Here is a 17,877-nt window from a genome sequence, read left to right on the forward strand (position 1 = left end):
TATTATTATTTTCTCACGTGTGGAATATTTTATCCCAACTGTTCCTTTCATCTTTCATCATTTTTAAACATTATAATTAATCTCAATTGGCATCCAATAAGCTTTATTAGTCACCATATCAAGTACAGGGTATTAAAATCTTATCCAAACAATTGAATTTAAAACTATTAAAAATTAAATAAACTAAAATTAAAAATAAAATTGTAAATAAAAATAGCAATTTAATTAATCAATCAATCAACCAAAAGTTTAGAACCACAATATCCCCTCAATGTTTCATTTGAATCTTTTTTATTCCCTCTTTACTTACTAGATAGGCTTGAGTTGTTAACCTATAGTTCTAATTTATTTATAAGCCTCCTTTGAGTTTCTTATAAAATATCTATCTCAACCAATTTACTATATGTCTATGCAAATTAAAATTAAGAAAAATTCATTAAGAACAAACTCTAATTTTGGCTATGTATGATATGTAAGTGTATGTCTACCTTACATGCGAATCAAATCAATCATCTCATGCAATTGATATTGAACATATGTTATTTCATCCATTGCTTACTATAAACTCCCTCTCTCAGTTCTATTTAGATTTCCAAATCAATCTAATAAGTGATCAGGCAATCAGGTGCATTAAGAATAGGATTGAAATAAACAACTCAAACGCTATCAATCATAAGCAAGAAAGAATATTAAAAACTCATACTATGCTTTAGGGTTAATCATGATTCTAGATTAAAAACTTAGTTCAACATAATGTATATAAACATCATCCAAAAAAGAAATTTAACCATCGAAACAAAACAAGAAACTATAAAGATAACAAGAAAAGAAAGAACTCTAATATTTATCAAGCTTCTGATCCGTAATCTTTCTTATTTTCCTTACTTTCTTGCTAACTTCAATACCTCTTTTTCTTCAAAAAAACTCTTGCTTTTTGCATGCTTTTACGTTCTTATCAAATGGGGATTAAAAAAAGCTTGAGTTTAAGGCTAGATAGAAGTTAAACAGATCAAGTACTCTTTTTTCTTCATTAGGCACTACAAAGTTGTGGCCTTCTTAAATCGTTTTCACAATCTTCCTTTGAATGCCATGGTACTAGACATTTGGTGGCCATGGCATTGAAGCTCCTGTGTGCCTTGAAGTTTACTATTCAATTAGGGCACCACAGCACTGACTCCTTCCATGGCCACGGAGCTCAAAGCTTTTCATTGCTCATTCAAGCTCTGCTAAACTACTTCAACTTTGACATGCTTTTTAGGCAGGCTCTGTTAAATAAGGCAAAGTGGTAAACACCAAAATTGTAGCTCTACCTCATAGCTTTCTAATGGTTCAAGATAACATCAATTGGACTTCTATAGTAAAAGATATGCTCGAATAACCAAAACATTTTGTAGTAGAAATCTGCACCTATAATGCATCTCTTTCACCATAGAAGCCCTTTTTTCAAAGCACAACTACAAAAGCATGAAACTTAACTTAAATAAAAACTAAACTTAAAATAAAAAATCATAAAATAAGTTAACACAATTGAACCTAATATAATTAAATTAAATTAAATTAATGACCAAAAATAACTAATACTTAAATTAAATCTCAAGAACTTAGACATAATCACCTAAAATCATGATCAAATAACTCTATAAAATAGAGTTATCAGTGATACAAATTATTTTTAAATTATTTATGAATCTACTATATCTGTATAATATCCTACTATATATTAGTTTTCAACAAATAGGACAAGTCCTTTCAAATGTTTTCCTTCAAAATAAAATGAATGGTATGATATAAATGATTAACTTGGTGTAGCATGTAAAGTTTGATGGGTGCATGAGTTCCATCCATGAGATTATGACATATATGCCATGAGATGTATGTGTTGAGAATATCATGTACACTGTGGGCTAAGCCTGGAAATGATTTATGAGATTAAATGTATGCCATGAGATGTATGTGTTGAAAATTTCACATATACTATGGGCTAATATAAGAATGATTTCGACTTTATGATGCAAGTTATGGATGAGAATGATCTTACACTTGAGGGATCTTATGGCGATAGTGAGGATGAGACTACTCAAAGATTGTGGATGAGGTTGATATACCACTCACAGATGATAATAGTGGGGATTAATCACTATTCGCTTGAGTGGGGTAAAACCACTCAAAATTTTTGATGAGACTGATATACCACTCACAAGAGCGCATTAGGAATTCTAAATAGTGAGGATTAAATCACTATCCACCTGAATGGGGTAAGGACCACTCATAAGTAGAAAATGTAATGATTTACTAGAAAGTTTCTATGAATTGATGCTCATTAGTCTATGTTTATGATTGAATGTTTATTGATGTCATAAGGTATGTGAGAATGTGGTGAATAAAAGCTTGATTAGTTGAGATCTAGCATAGAGAATTGTTCCATGATATTAGAGGACATATGGCTTGATTTTGTGCAAGATTTTACTAAAAGAAATTGAGTTTCAAGATTGATCTATCGATACTTGAGCGTCATCTATCGATAGATAAAAGGCAAAATGCTATAAAAAGCATTCTGTGTTCCATCTATTTAGAAATACCCTTATTTATTGATAGATGCTAGACAAAATTAAGTTTTTATGTGATTTTCAAAGGATTTTCAAAGGCAAATGGTTTCCTATGGTTTATACAAACGTGTTTCCCATACAATGCAATTTGAAATGTATTTAAATTCCATGTTTTATGATCATATTGGGAATGAAAGAGTACTTATGAATTTCATATGATTTATACTTGTATGGTTATAAAAAACTCTTCCCATTGGCTTGTCCCTTTCCCCATATCCACTCACAAAGTCTTTATGACTCACACGTTATTTTCCTTCATTATTTTTGTTGTAGATTAATGAAAGGATTCTCTTGCTAGCATCCAATGTCATGGAGACGTGATTCGTTCATCTTTCCTTAGTAGGTGTCTAACTGCCACTTGATGCCTAAAGGTTAGGTCATGTTTCACTAACAAGTCAGTCTTTATTCAGGTTTATGTTTATGTATAATGAACATGTTTATAATGAGGTAGCCAATTTTTGGCATTTTACATTATGAATATTATGGATAAAAGTGCAAAGGTGGCTTGAGAGCCTATATAGACACCCGATGATGTTGATGAATGTTATATGTTACAATGTATGAGATTATGACACTCGGATGAACATATGAAATAACTACACTTTCATGGTTTATGTTGAGAAGTTCCATAATTGTGTAAAGTTGCTTATGGATTCATGCATGTGTTTAATATTATATGCTTTATGTATGATGATTAAGGTTAATGGGCCAAGTTATGAATGAATGAATGTAAGGAGGCTTTCTTGGGCTTAGCGGGCTATAGCCGTCTAGGTTCATGTGTCGGTCATATCCCACCACAAAAATGAGATGTGACACCTAATTTAAGAGTTTCATAGCTTCCTATTATGGTTTTTATTGCATATGTCCATAGATCAAGCTACCGTCCAAGCTCACAAGTGATAACTATATGAGATAGAGTTATTTGGACTTAATTTTTATAGCAATTCAACTGAGTTCTTATCATAATGCATAGAAATTAGTATGTTCTATTTAATTATTTTAAGTTAGTTAATTAGGTGAGTCAATCTAATCACAGTTAATCTTGTGTTTAAATTGATGGTTATATGCCTAAGATAAGTTGTTATTAATTTATTTGTGATTGAAGAAAGACTTTTAATGAAAGAATGAGAGAAATTTTGAAATGTAGACTTCCACTACACATGTCTTGGTATTTTGATCATAACTTTCTTTGCAGAACTACAAATAAGGTGATTCATAGACCAATGAAAAGCTAAAAGAGAAAAGGGTACAACTTTTATGTTTGTGACTTTGCCCATTTCGGCTTGGAAGCTTGTCAAAAGCCTTGTCAAAATTGAAATACTGTAGCAGTCTTGGAAAGAAAAATTAAATCACGATTTTTGTAAATTAAATGGTCGAGGTTGCGGCTCACGTAGTCTAATGAGGAAATCCTTGTTAGAATTGACTTCTTTCTTAACTCAACTTGGCCCAACTTCAAAGCCTTATTAAAGCAACCGTTTAGAAGACTTTTAGAGAAACAAAAAAAAAAAAAAAACACAAGATTTGGAGCTAAGATTCAGCCACAAAATCATTGAAGAAAAAGTCTTATTGGAGTTGAGAAGAAATTGAAGGATTCTAGAAGGTTTGGAGATCAAGATTTCAACTCTTAGAGTTTCTTTATACTTTTTGTTATTCTTTATTTTTCTTGGTTTGGTTTCAATGTTTAAACTTTATTTGATGATGATTTGTGACATTATGAGGAACTAATTTAATTATCTAAGATTATGATTGAACTCAATACGTATTCTAAATTATTTATCTCTCTTTTTTTTATGTTTGATGGTTTTAAGTTGTTTATTCTATTCTATTATAAACGCTTCAATTACCATCACTAATTAAATTGAATTGGAAACCTAAGTTAGATCAAGAACATTTACGATAAACCTTGAATAAAATATCGCATGATCAAATGTACTTAGTTGATTAGGTGATTTGATTTGTATATAGGGTAAGCATACACCTATAAATCGTACGTAGTCAAAATTAGAGAATGAACTTAATGAATCTTTCTTTAATTTAATTTGCATAGACATATATAATAAGTTAATTAAGAAAGATATTTTTACGAGAAACTTGATAGAGACTTGTAAATAATTTAAAACTCTAGGTTAAAAACTTAATCCATTTAAGTAAGTTAAGAGAGAGGTACAATATTCAGATAAGTATTGAGGGATATCAAATATTAGGTTTGGTAGTTGATTGAGTTTTTAAAACAAATTTGCTGATTAATTTTAGATTAGTTTTAGTGTTAGTTTGTTAGATTTAATTTTACCTTTTAAATATTTAAAATTTGATTGTTTGAATAAGATTAGGATGCATTGATTTTAGTAGTTAACACTAGAAATTAATTTAATTCTCTATGAAATCGGCACTATACTTTTTACTATACTACTCATTTAACAATACGTGCACTTAGTTGGATAATCCAACAATAAAAAGCTAAATCCAACTTAGGCTTACCCTAAGCATGATTTTTTAAGCTTGAGCCTAGTAGGACCTAACCCAAATTATTATTATATTAATAAGTAATTATTTTCTACTTAATTTTATTTTTAAAATATATTTGTTATATTAAAATATAAATATAAAATATTTTAAATATTTTAGTAATAAAAAAAAGTAATTGGGCGAATTGAGTTGAGATGGGCTCAAACATTGGCGTTGTTTTTTAAAGTGTCAACCGAGCCTAACCCCACGAGAGCTATACATGAGCCTGGTAACACTAACCTTGCAGGCTTGGCCCTTGGTTGCCTATGCCTAACTCATGACATTATTATTATTATTATTAAAAAATTAGTTTTATATAATTTTAATTTGTTAAAATATATATAAAATTTTAAAAATGTTAATATTAAAATATTTTTAATACTTTAATAATAAATTATTTTAACCAGACAAGCAAGGTTGGGGCTAGGTTCGGACCTTGATATTAGAGGTGCCAGCCGAGTCTGATCTAGCCTAACCCATGGAATCTTGGCTGGTAAAATATAAATGGATGATTAATTAGTTGCAAACATGGATTCAAGTGTAGAATAAAAGTGTAACTGGATAATGATTGGAGAGAAATCCATATAACGTCCATTGAGCAAGAGATTGCATAAAGAAATTAATGAATGGAATGATACTTTCCAGATTCAAACCTGAGATCTAAGATTTCGAGTCATGTTAAAAGAGATGGTTAGATTTGCAATTATCTAAAATTTTAAGAGATTAATTTATGTATTTGGTACCTAAATTATAATAAAATATCTAATTTGATATTTAAAATTTAAAAATATGTAATTAAGTATTCAAACTTTGTTTCCATTAAATATATTGCACATTTCTCTAACTTTTTAGAAGAAAGTTTGAGGTGACTCCCCATACATTGTATTTTGTATTAGAATATGTCAATTTTTGGGGTTTTTATTGGCCTTTGTGTATATGTCACACTTTGTGCTAATGGAATTGCGAAATGCATAATATGGTTATTAGAAGCAAAATTCAAGTATCAAATTGTAATTTTTAAATTAGCATAATATTTAAAAAAGCTCCTATACTATATACGATTATTCAAATAAGCCTATCATTTTTTATTATATTTAAACAAACTTTTGAACTTTCATTACGAGGCAAATAACTTCTTAGAATTAACGAAAAGGTAACTTATCATTTTTTATCTGTCATATAACATTTGATGTGACAGTTAACGTAATCAAGTGGTAAATGAAGTAGTCAAGTGGCGATAATGTGGTCAAATGCATTGTTAAACGTAGTTTTGTGCTACTTGGTTACCTCATTTACCACCTAACTACATCAACATGTCACATGGATATAATATGATCGTTATTAAGGAGACAAAAGGTATTTATTTTTTTCCATTAGTCTTAATGGTTTATTTAATTTAAAATAAAAGTTCAAAGATTTGTTACAATAAAAAATAGGAGTTATTTGAATAATCATGTATAGTTAAAGGGCTTTTTAGATATTATGCTTTTTAAATTTTAAGTACTAAAACAAAATTTTGAGTATAGTTCCGGATACCATATGAATTATTAAACCAATTTTAAACTAATAGAAAATGGAGTTTTAAGTTCTAATAACTTGATGATATATGGTAGTGTATGCATACGTGGAGTGCTTCTTCAAGTGAAGTTGAATATTGAAGCTGAGTAGACTTTGAGTACCTCAATCATTATCTTGACTTGAGTTGGGGATTGATTATGACCTTAAATAATTTTTCCTTTAGTGATTCTATCAACAATGAGGAAAAAATGAACCGAAAGAAAGAAATTAATTAGACTTTTGACCGTGTTTACCTTGTTAATTCCTTCAAGTGTATAAAGTTTTGGGAGTTACACTAAAATTTGGAAGAACATATCCCCATACTGAGCATTTCTTGAAGTCCAGAACAAGTCGGCTGTCCATCTCCTATCCTGCACAAAGATTCGATTCCCACAATGGCCAAGCCAATCACTCTTTTCTTTAGTCCAGTGGTTGGCAAGTAGGACCAAATCATATACAGGGAACCAAAAAGTGCTCAAAACAGATAATGAAGGTTCTCTTCTGTTCCCTGGTGTGGATGCTTCTTTAGAAGTAAACGTGGTGATGTTCCTTCAAGTTCCGCAAGGGTCAACTCCATCCATTTCCGCCTATAAAAACGTTATAGTAGCTTAGCAATGCTGAAACACAAAAATGGACTTTCTTAAATGATAGATAGATTGATTAAGGTTGTGTTTTTTTTTTTTTTTTTTTTTGTGAGAGAGAGCGTCTTGCATGAGGAGAGAGAGAGTGGGTTTGAGCCAGGAATGACTTGCCGCAAGTCACTTCTCAGTTAAGCTGCTGTCTATTATATGTATGGCTTAACTGTGTGTTGATCCGGCAAGTTGTTCCTGCTCACTTTCGCTCTCTCTTCTTTCATGTCAGATGCACTACGAATTCAAAGATCATATGCTATATCTTTTGATCAATTTGTTTGTATTTTTCGTTTTCATTTTGGACGATTATGATGCATGCACAACAACTATACATACGCAACATACGTTGGCAAGAGGAATAAAAGGGCTCCTTGTTAAGGTAAATTAATTGGTTGGAACAACAAGAACATGTACAATATCTCATATATATATATATATATAGCCCTTTTATTAGTTCCATTCCACTTACATAAAATATGAATTTGGTCCCAAACTTCTTAAATAGACTCAAGCAAGTTATCTACAAAGTGATTGGCGACAACTAGACAGCTTTTATTTATGGAAGGCAAATTACAGACAACATTATGCTTGCCAATGAGATAATCCACAGTATCCATAGTATGAAAAAGGTATGCACAACAGAGAAGGTATTGTTTTGGAATTAGATTTTGAAAAGGCTTTTGACTGCGTAAATTGGGAATCTTTCTTACCAGTCATGGAGTTCATCGGTTTCGTGTTAAATGGCGAAGATGGATTCATGAATGCATATCCATAGCACGAGTCTCAGTGCTTGTTAATGGATCGGCCACACCTGAATTTCCAATAAAGCATGGCCTTCGACAAGGAGATCCATTTTCTCTGTTTCTTTTTATTCTGGCAGTATAGGGGCATTACATCTTTTACTCTCTAAAGCCAAGACACTCTAGTTCTTTAGAGGAATCTCCTTATAAGCTTCTAGCATGACTATCTCACATCTATAGCTCATCGACAACACTATCATTTTTATGGACCCAAACCCTCACCATGTTCTTATAGTCAGACAGATTCTTCGATGCTTTGAGCTCTCTTCTGGTTTGAGAATTAATTTCTCCAAATCTTGTGTTTATCCAGTTGTTGCGTGTAATTTGATTGAACATGACATTGCAGCTATCTTGAGTTGTGCAGTGTGGGTTCCCTTCCATTCACCTATCTCAGCATTCCCTTTAAGGCAAATCCAAGATTTGCCAGCATATGGGACCTAGTGATCAACAGAGTCAAACAAAGGCTTACTATGTGACAACACAAGTATCTTTCTTTTGATGGGAAGTTAGCCCTTATAAGCTCTGTTTTTAATTCCCTACCACTTTTCCATTTTTCAGGCTCCCAAAGGTGTTATCCAAAAACTTGAGCAGCTACATCATACTTTTTTATAGGGTGGAAGCTCGAATTATTAGAAACTCTCCAATGTTAAGTGAAATACGGTGTGTAAACCTACGAGATATGGTGATTTAGGCATCTCTAATATCAATCACAAGAACTTAGCGCTTTTGAGCAAATGGTGTTGGCGTTTTAGGACAAACAATGATGTTTTATGGGTCGACTTATCTTGGAGAAGTATGGGGCTAATTAGGTTCAATGGATCCTAGCCTAAACACATCACCAGTATGGAGATGAATCACGCAGCTTCATGTTGTCAGATTTACCATGCAAATGCACATATCATTAACAAGCAATATAATAGAAAGTAAAATACCATTCCCATGATGAATTGCACCAAAATCTTACTAAGTTCTAAAATTAACACAATTTAATCTTATCCAAACAATCAATTTTTAAAGCTATTGAAAATTAAAGAAACTAAAACTAAGAACTAGAATCAAAATTTAAATAGAATTAATCAATCAACTAGGATCTAAAATTACTATATCCCCTAAATACTTCATTTGAATCTCTTCTGCTCTCTCCTAACTTACTAGATGGACCCAAGTCAAACATTTTGACTTGCTTTCAAATGCCAAATAAATTAATGAATTTAAGCTTTCTCCTGCACACTTAAATAATATAATTAGACACCAATAAATGAAAATATTTTGTTATCATAAAAAACACATGGAGTTAACATTCTCTCTCCCTCTCTTACTTTTGATGATAACAAAACACTCCTAGATTAAGAGTGTAATCTCTATATTCAATATAAATGCATTAAATATTTATGCATAATGAGGATTTCTACCCTTTAGTTAATGTATATAGTTTTCTTTAAAGAATTGCAATAAAATATTTATAATATCCATAGTAGCTAAACAAGATATACAATATCCACAATAACTAAGCAAGATATATTCAATATCCATAATAACTAGCACATGTTATTCAACAAAACCATAACTAAGCATCACCCACATAAATTAAATATAGAGACCTATCAAACTATATTTAACTTAGTCTTCCTTCTCCCCTTTTTTGTCATCATTAAAAAAGATATCTAAAACTCCCCCTTAATAAGTGCCTCTAGATTTTCCTTTAATCTTTAAATTAGACTTTAATGAATGGGAATCATAAGCACTCATACAACTAAGTCATACAAGCTTATAAATATAGTTAAATAACTTTAAGAGTCAAGCTTGTAACTGTGTAAGAATAAATGTATGATAGTTAAATCATTTAAGAACTTGTCAAGGATCACTTAAATAATGTTCAAGCAAATTTGATCATTTTGTCATAATCAAAACTATAATAATTTTAAAGCCAACAATCTCCCTTTTTTTGATATGACAAAACTATGAGCATAATTTGCATTTGAAATGATTTTAAAATCTCCCCTTCAATATATGCATAAAATTAAATTTTCTCATAAACCTTCTCCCCATTTTCATTAGATCAAAAATGTTAAAAAAAATGTGAGCATTAAACACTTAAGCTCAAGAAATAAAGATTAGCAAAAATCATCAAGAATATAATTATTAAGACCATGAATATGTAAACATAAAACCACCAAGTCATTATATATATGCATTTAATATCCTCAACCAAGTCATTATGAAATATAGTCATTAAACACATTCAAGTATTAATTCATGAAGAGAATCATCAATAAGAATGCCACATGTATGTATATCTATAAGAGAAATGTGGACATAACATTCATGAAGTTCAAGAAAGATAAGCATAGAGATGTTCAATAAGCACATAAGCCATATTTCAACTCCTCTACCAAGTGTTAAAGCTCATTAGACTAATTCATAGATATAAGTAAAATCTCTCTCTTTGTAAAAGCACAATACCAATCACAAGAGATGGATTTTAAAGCTCATTATATCAATTGGTAAAACACTAGTAAAGACTTCCCCTATCATTAAGCATATCAACTTCAAGGCTCAAATAGATTTAAGAAAGATATGATCAATTTAAAGCTCAAGTGATATATGTAAAATCTCCCTCTTTGTAAAAGCACAATATCAATTACGAGAGATGGAATCATTTAAAACTCATTATATCAATTGGTAAAACACTAGTAAAGACTTCCCCTATCATTAAGCATTACAAGCATATCAACTTCAAGGCTTAAACACATTTAAGAAAGATGTGATTAATTTAAAACTCAAGTGATAAGGGACAATTCTAAAGTTAGATGGTAATTTTAAAGCTAGATACTAATTGAGAAAATGTAAGGCTTGATACCAATTATGCATTTCAACATTCAAGTTTAAGTGAGAAGCATTATAAGGCACAATATAAATTTTGGTGTTTAGAAAGATTTTACCAATAGTGAAAAACGTCAAATGTTGAATGCTCATCAAACCTTATTCTTGAATATCTCAATTCTTTATGATACCAATGACAATAATTAACTCCCTTTAAGAAATCATAAGCTCAACACAAATTGCTAAAGATCCTTAATAAATCAAATATTAGGAAAGGAATCATAAGCTTAAAATAAATGATTATTTAAGTAGATATCCAACATGTTCATCTAATACTCAAGTATTCATTGAACTAAATGAGTATGAGAATTTAAATAAATATTCAACATATGCATCATACATACTCATATTGTTATGAAATATTTGCAAAGTAGTTCCTAGGCATAACATCATGCATCATTAAGCATTCTTCAATTTTCATCAAACATTATCAATCATTGAGCAACATCAAGCATTCATTACCAAGCAATATCAATCAATCATCTCCAATTCATGTGAAAATGACAACTCAAGGAGAAATTTCATGTCAAAAGAATATCATCATTTAACACTCTTAATCGTCATCAGTTATTCATTTAGCAAGCATTCCAAAAAATATTCTCCAAATTATGTATGATAGTATCAATTCAAGATGAATTTTCACATCTAGAAAATATCATTATTAATGAAGCATTACCAAAGCATTTTGCACTTATTCAATCATGTAAAATAATATTATGATCAAGTAAGCACAAGCTTGATTACAAGAAATAATATGGCTATCTTTATTAATAATGAATCTGTCAGTAAAATTTCTACCCATGCAAGTATACATATCGAAAAGATAATACAATGGTAAGCAGAGTATCGATCCCACAAAGAATTGATCTAAAATTTTACCAAGTATTAAAATTAGAACAATTTAATCTTATCCAAACATCAAAATCAAGTAATTAACTAAAAATAATTAACCAAAATTTAAACTAAAAAGAAAAATCAAAGTAATAATAACTTGGATAAAAATCAAATCAAACAAGCCTAGGATTACAATATCTCTCACACTTCATTTAAATCTTACCTCTCTTCCTTAACTTATTCCAATGAGCTAAATTGCTAACCTAGAGTCCTCAATTATTTATAAAGGTTTCCTAACTCGTTTTATAAAAATATCTATTTTAATCAAAACACTATATCTCTATGTGAATTGAAATTAAAATAGATTCATTAAGTTTAGGCTCTAATCTGGCTACATATGGCTTATAGGTATATCCTTATCCCATACGTAAATCAACTAATATGATCATATGCTATCCCAATTTTAATATGCACTAAACTCCCTCTCCCAAGTTTGTTTTGGTTCCTAAATGAATTTAATTGGTGATCAAGCAATTAAAAGCATTAAGAATAAATTAGAATAAACAATTCAAATCCCATTAAAATTAAGCAAGAAAGAGATTAAAAATTTAAATTACATGTGAGTTCAATTTCAATCTTAGAAAAAGAAAATTAGCTACGCATAATTGCAAAGACAAATAAAATTATATAAATTTTACCATTGAGATTAACAAGAAAAATAAAAGCTAAGGAAGAAAACAAAACGATTAATTGTAGCCTTACTTTCCGAGTTTCTGCCTTAGCTTTTAGCCTCTTGAATCTCCAAAAGTTGTCTTCCTTAATGTCTCAAAAAAAAATCCTATTTATACTAACAATCTTAACCTAAAATCCCCTAAGTTAATCTACTGATTCTAATTGGACTTAAAAGTGTGATAAGAGGCCCAAAAATCAAATATCATCTTTCAAAATTTCTATTTCTGCAACAATACACCATATCATCTTCCGACATAATTTTCTCTGTCTTCAACACAGAATTGGGAAAAGTGTCTTCATGAAAGTTGTAGCTTTGTCTTTTAACTTTCCAATAGCATAAGAATTACACCATTTGGACATTTGGAGCATGAGTTATGATCAAAACATTGAAGTATGTGCAAGCAAAATTCTAGGCCCTTCAAACACCTTGCTTTCCAAAATTAAGCTCAATTCTCTTAATTTCTACAAAAACATAAAAACTAATAAATAATGGCAAATTTAAAGTAAATAAACATAAAATTAAAATAACTTTATAAAAATAACTAAAAATAACTTAATCATAATTAAAAACTAAAGACTTAGCTAATATTCAATAACAAAATTAGACTAAAATAATTCTATAAAATAGAATTATCACACCTCCAAACTTAATATTTTGCTAGTCCTCAAGCCAAAGAAAAAACCATAAAGAAAATAAAGAAACTTAATGAAAAGATTTTCAAGAGATAAAAATTCACCAACTCATGATTTTTCAATATTTCCTCAAAAATTATGCCACAATTTCAACTTAAGGAAAAATATGGATAATCTTCAAATTCATGCATCAATTCAAATGAAAGCTTACCGTCAAATAGACTTCCTGTTTGTGTGTGTGAATAATCTCTTACAAAGAATATCACGCAATTTGGATTGGTTTATACTGAGTCTAAGCATAGATTAGTAATAGGAACCCATAAGTTTGTTTTTCATCTTTCTCTCCACTAATGTAGATTAAGACTTATTTAAGGATCAATAGGTGTTTATCAAGCTTGTAATGTAAGGTTAAGGTTGAGGTATATATGATAAAGGATATATTTAAGCTCAAATTCACTCTAAGCAGTTAATTAATCTAAGACCTATAAAGAGCTCAATTTTTTTTGTATAGCACCCCCAAACTTGAAGTAAACCTTCCTTTGTACAACACTCCTTATTACTTTTTTTTTACACCCCAAACTTGTTTTTGATAATTATAAACAAAGGGTAAATTTCTAGCACCTATCATCTTTTTTTTTTTATCAATCCACCTTTCTCCCTTAATTTAATTTTAAGCTCAAGATATTTCCTAGAAAAATCAAAATACTTAAGGGTGAAAGGTTCAAACTTTGAAATAAATTAAAAGACTTAGGCTAATAAGTGGTTACAAAGAAAAGGAAAAATAGGCTCAAAAGGCCTTACTAGGGATAAATATATATCAAGGTAGGCTCGAAAAGGCTCACATGGTTCAAAGATGGCCTAAATCATCTCCTATCTTAAGTGTTATCTAAGATTTCACCTCAAGAGAGAATCAAACAATTTCTAGAATCCTTAACTTCACTATATTTTTATTAACATAAACTTTTCTAAATCACATGACAATTCTAAGTAAAAAAAATATAGCGCTCAAATTATTGGAAGTCACATTCTACAACGAAGCTGTCACAAAAACATCAACATAAACTTAAATCATACCTATATTCTTCCCAAAAGCTAAAATCATGAAATAATCAAAATATCATCCTAGGATAGGGAAAAATCGTAAACAAGGTAAATGATAACTAATCCTATAAACATGCAAATAATTAAAATTAAATTTAAAACTTTCATAGAACATAATCCTCAAACTTAAACTAAACATTATCCTCAATGTTAGAAAAAATAAAAAAAGGTAAAGAATACTCCCTTGGTGGTTCGATGAATTTGAAAAAACTCTAATCTTCCTCTTCATCTTTAGTATCATAAATGCTTGTAGGGGGCTTTCTTTTTATTGCAAAAAAAATAAAGATTAAAGTAGACATATAAATAAATAAAATAAAAATAAAAATAATTGAAATGAGAAAATATGAGTTTCAAAAGCTTGGGTTGCCTCCCAAGAATCACTTTTTAATAGTCACTAGCTTTGACTTTGGTTAAGGTTTTCATTCACCCTTTAAGGAGGTTTGAGTTTGTAACGACCGCTCCTCAATCACTACAAGCGTCCGAGTTTGGCAGGAGTACTTGCCAAGCCCCGAACAAGCCTTAGTTGAAACTTTAGTTATTATGCCATCAATCTATAAAATTATTTTGAACCATACACCTCTATGTAATAAAAATTGAACACAAATCATAATAAACCATCTTATCCTTTATTCACCATAATCACAAGGATACATTAAAGTATGTAGTATTTAACTGCATGTTTACATTGACACTATTTTCAAACACATCAAGCTATGAATGACTCGACCTCTAGCAACGGAACGACTCGAAAATAAGGGCTATAAGATGCCTTTACCTATCAGCGGTGGACCGTAAGCGTCGATGATTGCACCCTAGGCCGATCATTATCTACAGAAAGGAAATAAAGGGATGAGTCTCACAAACTAAGTGATCATCAACTCCGTGAGTAGGGAGTATATGAGAAACAAGCATAATGCAGATCAGTTGAATGATAAAATTGAAATAAAAATACTAATCTTAGAAAAATATTCAAATCACAAGTAGAGTGTTTGTGCCTTGTAAAAATGATGCCATAAAATCATCGTGCAATATTTCACTTGGCAAAACAATACTGAAAACAAGTGAAGCAAAACAAGGTTCAATCATAGAAAACATCACTTGTTATCAAAGTACGAGGAAACAGTATAAAAGTATGCACGTTCCCAGAATGTGTGGCATGAAATACCCAACACTTTGATATGGTGATAAATAAAGTTGATCGAATGCAAATGGAGGTCAATTAAAATGTTTAGAAGTGATAAAAGACGAAAGGAGTAGTTTAGGATAAAATATTTCGCAAGTGCAAAAATAATAATAAAATAATAATAATTTTATCGAAGGAGAATTTGTGAGATAAAAGGCGATTTGGAAGTCAAGTAAGGCATAATAAGGTATTTTGGGTACCAAGGAGACAAGATAAAATTTTTAAAATAAAATAATATTTTATTAATGAAATAATATTAAAATATTAATATTTAGCCTGATGTCGAAGTCAATCAAGAAGAAGGATCATATGGTTGATCCAAGTGGAGGAGAAGATGACAAGCCTGACTCTATAAAAATATTTATCATGACATACATGTGATGGATAGCATGTTTGCATGTTATGAGAGTCCCGAAAAATTTACAAAAGTCGGTATTGTACCTAAAGGTACAATAAAGTTGATTTAAGCCTTGAACTAGATCAAATAGAGAATTTACGATGAAATTAAGAATTTTAAAATCCCAGAATGGTTTAATATGGTGATTCGGAGTTCGAGGATCAATTTGAAGACAAACCGAAATTTTCACTATCTAGGGGCAAAATGATCATTTGCCACCTAGGGACAAAATGGGAATTTTAGAAAAGATTTTTTTTTTTGTCCCCATTTCACTTATTGGAGTATAATTTGACTTATTGGAGTAAGATTTGAGGTTTATAAGTGAAAAATTTTAATTTCGGTATAATTTGGAGTAAAAGGGTAAAATGGTTTGCCACCCCATGGGCAAAATTGTAATTTTCCACCACCAGGACATTTTTCCAGCACATGGTCTTCCTTTATCCTCATTTGACCATTGACTAATTGTGTGGTGGAGATAAAAAGGATTAAAGTTTTAAAATTTTAAAAATGGACCAATAAGAAAATGACATGTGTCATACCTTTATTATTTTATTGTTTCTTATTAAAAAGGCATAAAATCAGCCCATTTTCTTCATATGGCAGGCCAAGCAAGGAAGAAAGAGAAAGAGAGGAAGAACAAAGGGAAAAACAAGAAAACCTAGGTGGAAAATTCAAAGAAAAACTGAAGAAATCAAGGAAACAAGCTAGGTAAGTTAAAATTTCTTTAGTTTTCCTTTATACCTAGCTTACCCATGCTTTTGTTCTTGATTTTCATGATTGAATATTAAGTTATTATGATGAATTCAATTCTGAAAAATGGGTTAGGAGAGAGAAAGTTATTAGATTAATTTGATTTTAAGTTATGTTAGTATTTTAAGTTAGTTTAGCATATTTAAAAACAAAACAACAAGAAAAGAATTTATTTTCTCCCACAACCCTTAATGGCCGAATTTACCATGTGTTGAGTGAGGATGAATTTGATTTTCATTCTAGGAGAATTGGTTAAGAAATGATGAATTATGAGCCTAGAAAAATAACGAAAATTTTCAGAGCAAAAATACGAATTTTTACCCACTAGGGGTATTTTCGTAATTTGCTATCGAGACTGATAAATTGAATCTCATTCACAGTCACTAAGGTAATTTAAGTATAACTGGAGTGTAGAAAGTGAGAAGAATTGATTTGGAGTTAAATTGGATATAATAGGCCGAATTAGGTCAGCACCGCATTTAAGCGGTAGTCGGATAAGTTGTATATCATATCATGCATATATACCGAGCCTGAATTGATTTTATAATGGTCATGCATTGATGTGGTGAATTATGTATTATACATTGTGGATAGGTGGTGAGCAAAGTAAAAGTACAGAGATTGTGCTTGGAGACTGGGATTAGGAGTACATCGATTCCTAGAACTGTGAGTGAACTTATTATTGTCTTAATTATCTAGAGTAGTTTTATACAATTGTGTGATTTTATGGAAAATGGGTTTAAATGGTAAATTGCTATGTTTTAAGAGAAATTGTAATTTTATAAAATGATTTTATAAATTTTCTGAAAAATCGAATATTGGTTTTAAAAATAGAGTAATTGGAGACTGCTAGTTTGTGTTGCAAATTTATGGTTTTGAATTGAATGGCTTATGATAATAAATGAGCATGAATGGCTAAACTGATTTTGGTGTTAGAATTATTTATACTGTGTATTCAGCCTTGAGAGGCTAGGTTGCGATAAATTGTCATGTCATGCTAGAATGAATTTTATTGATTGGTGGATTATATATTAATTATTTACTGCAGAGGGGGTTCCGTGGACCAGCCTATTAAAGGGGCACGGTAAACTCCATTATATTATTACCTCGAACGAAGAGGCGCGTAGGGTATCTCTTGGGGTAAAGCTTAGGGTTCACTTCACGCCAAACCACCACGTGAAGGGGAACTCAGCCAACTCCAAGGAACGGCTGTATTTTTCTCAAACTAAAATATATTTTAAGTGTATACAAAATTTTAACAACC

This window comes from Theobroma cacao, chromosome 9 (assembly GCF_053813885.1).
Source record: "Theobroma cacao isolate CCN51 chromosome 9, ASM5381388v1, whole genome shotgun sequence".
NCBI classification, from domain to species: Eukaryota; Viridiplantae; Streptophyta; class Magnoliopsida; order Malvales; family Malvaceae; genus Theobroma; species Theobroma cacao.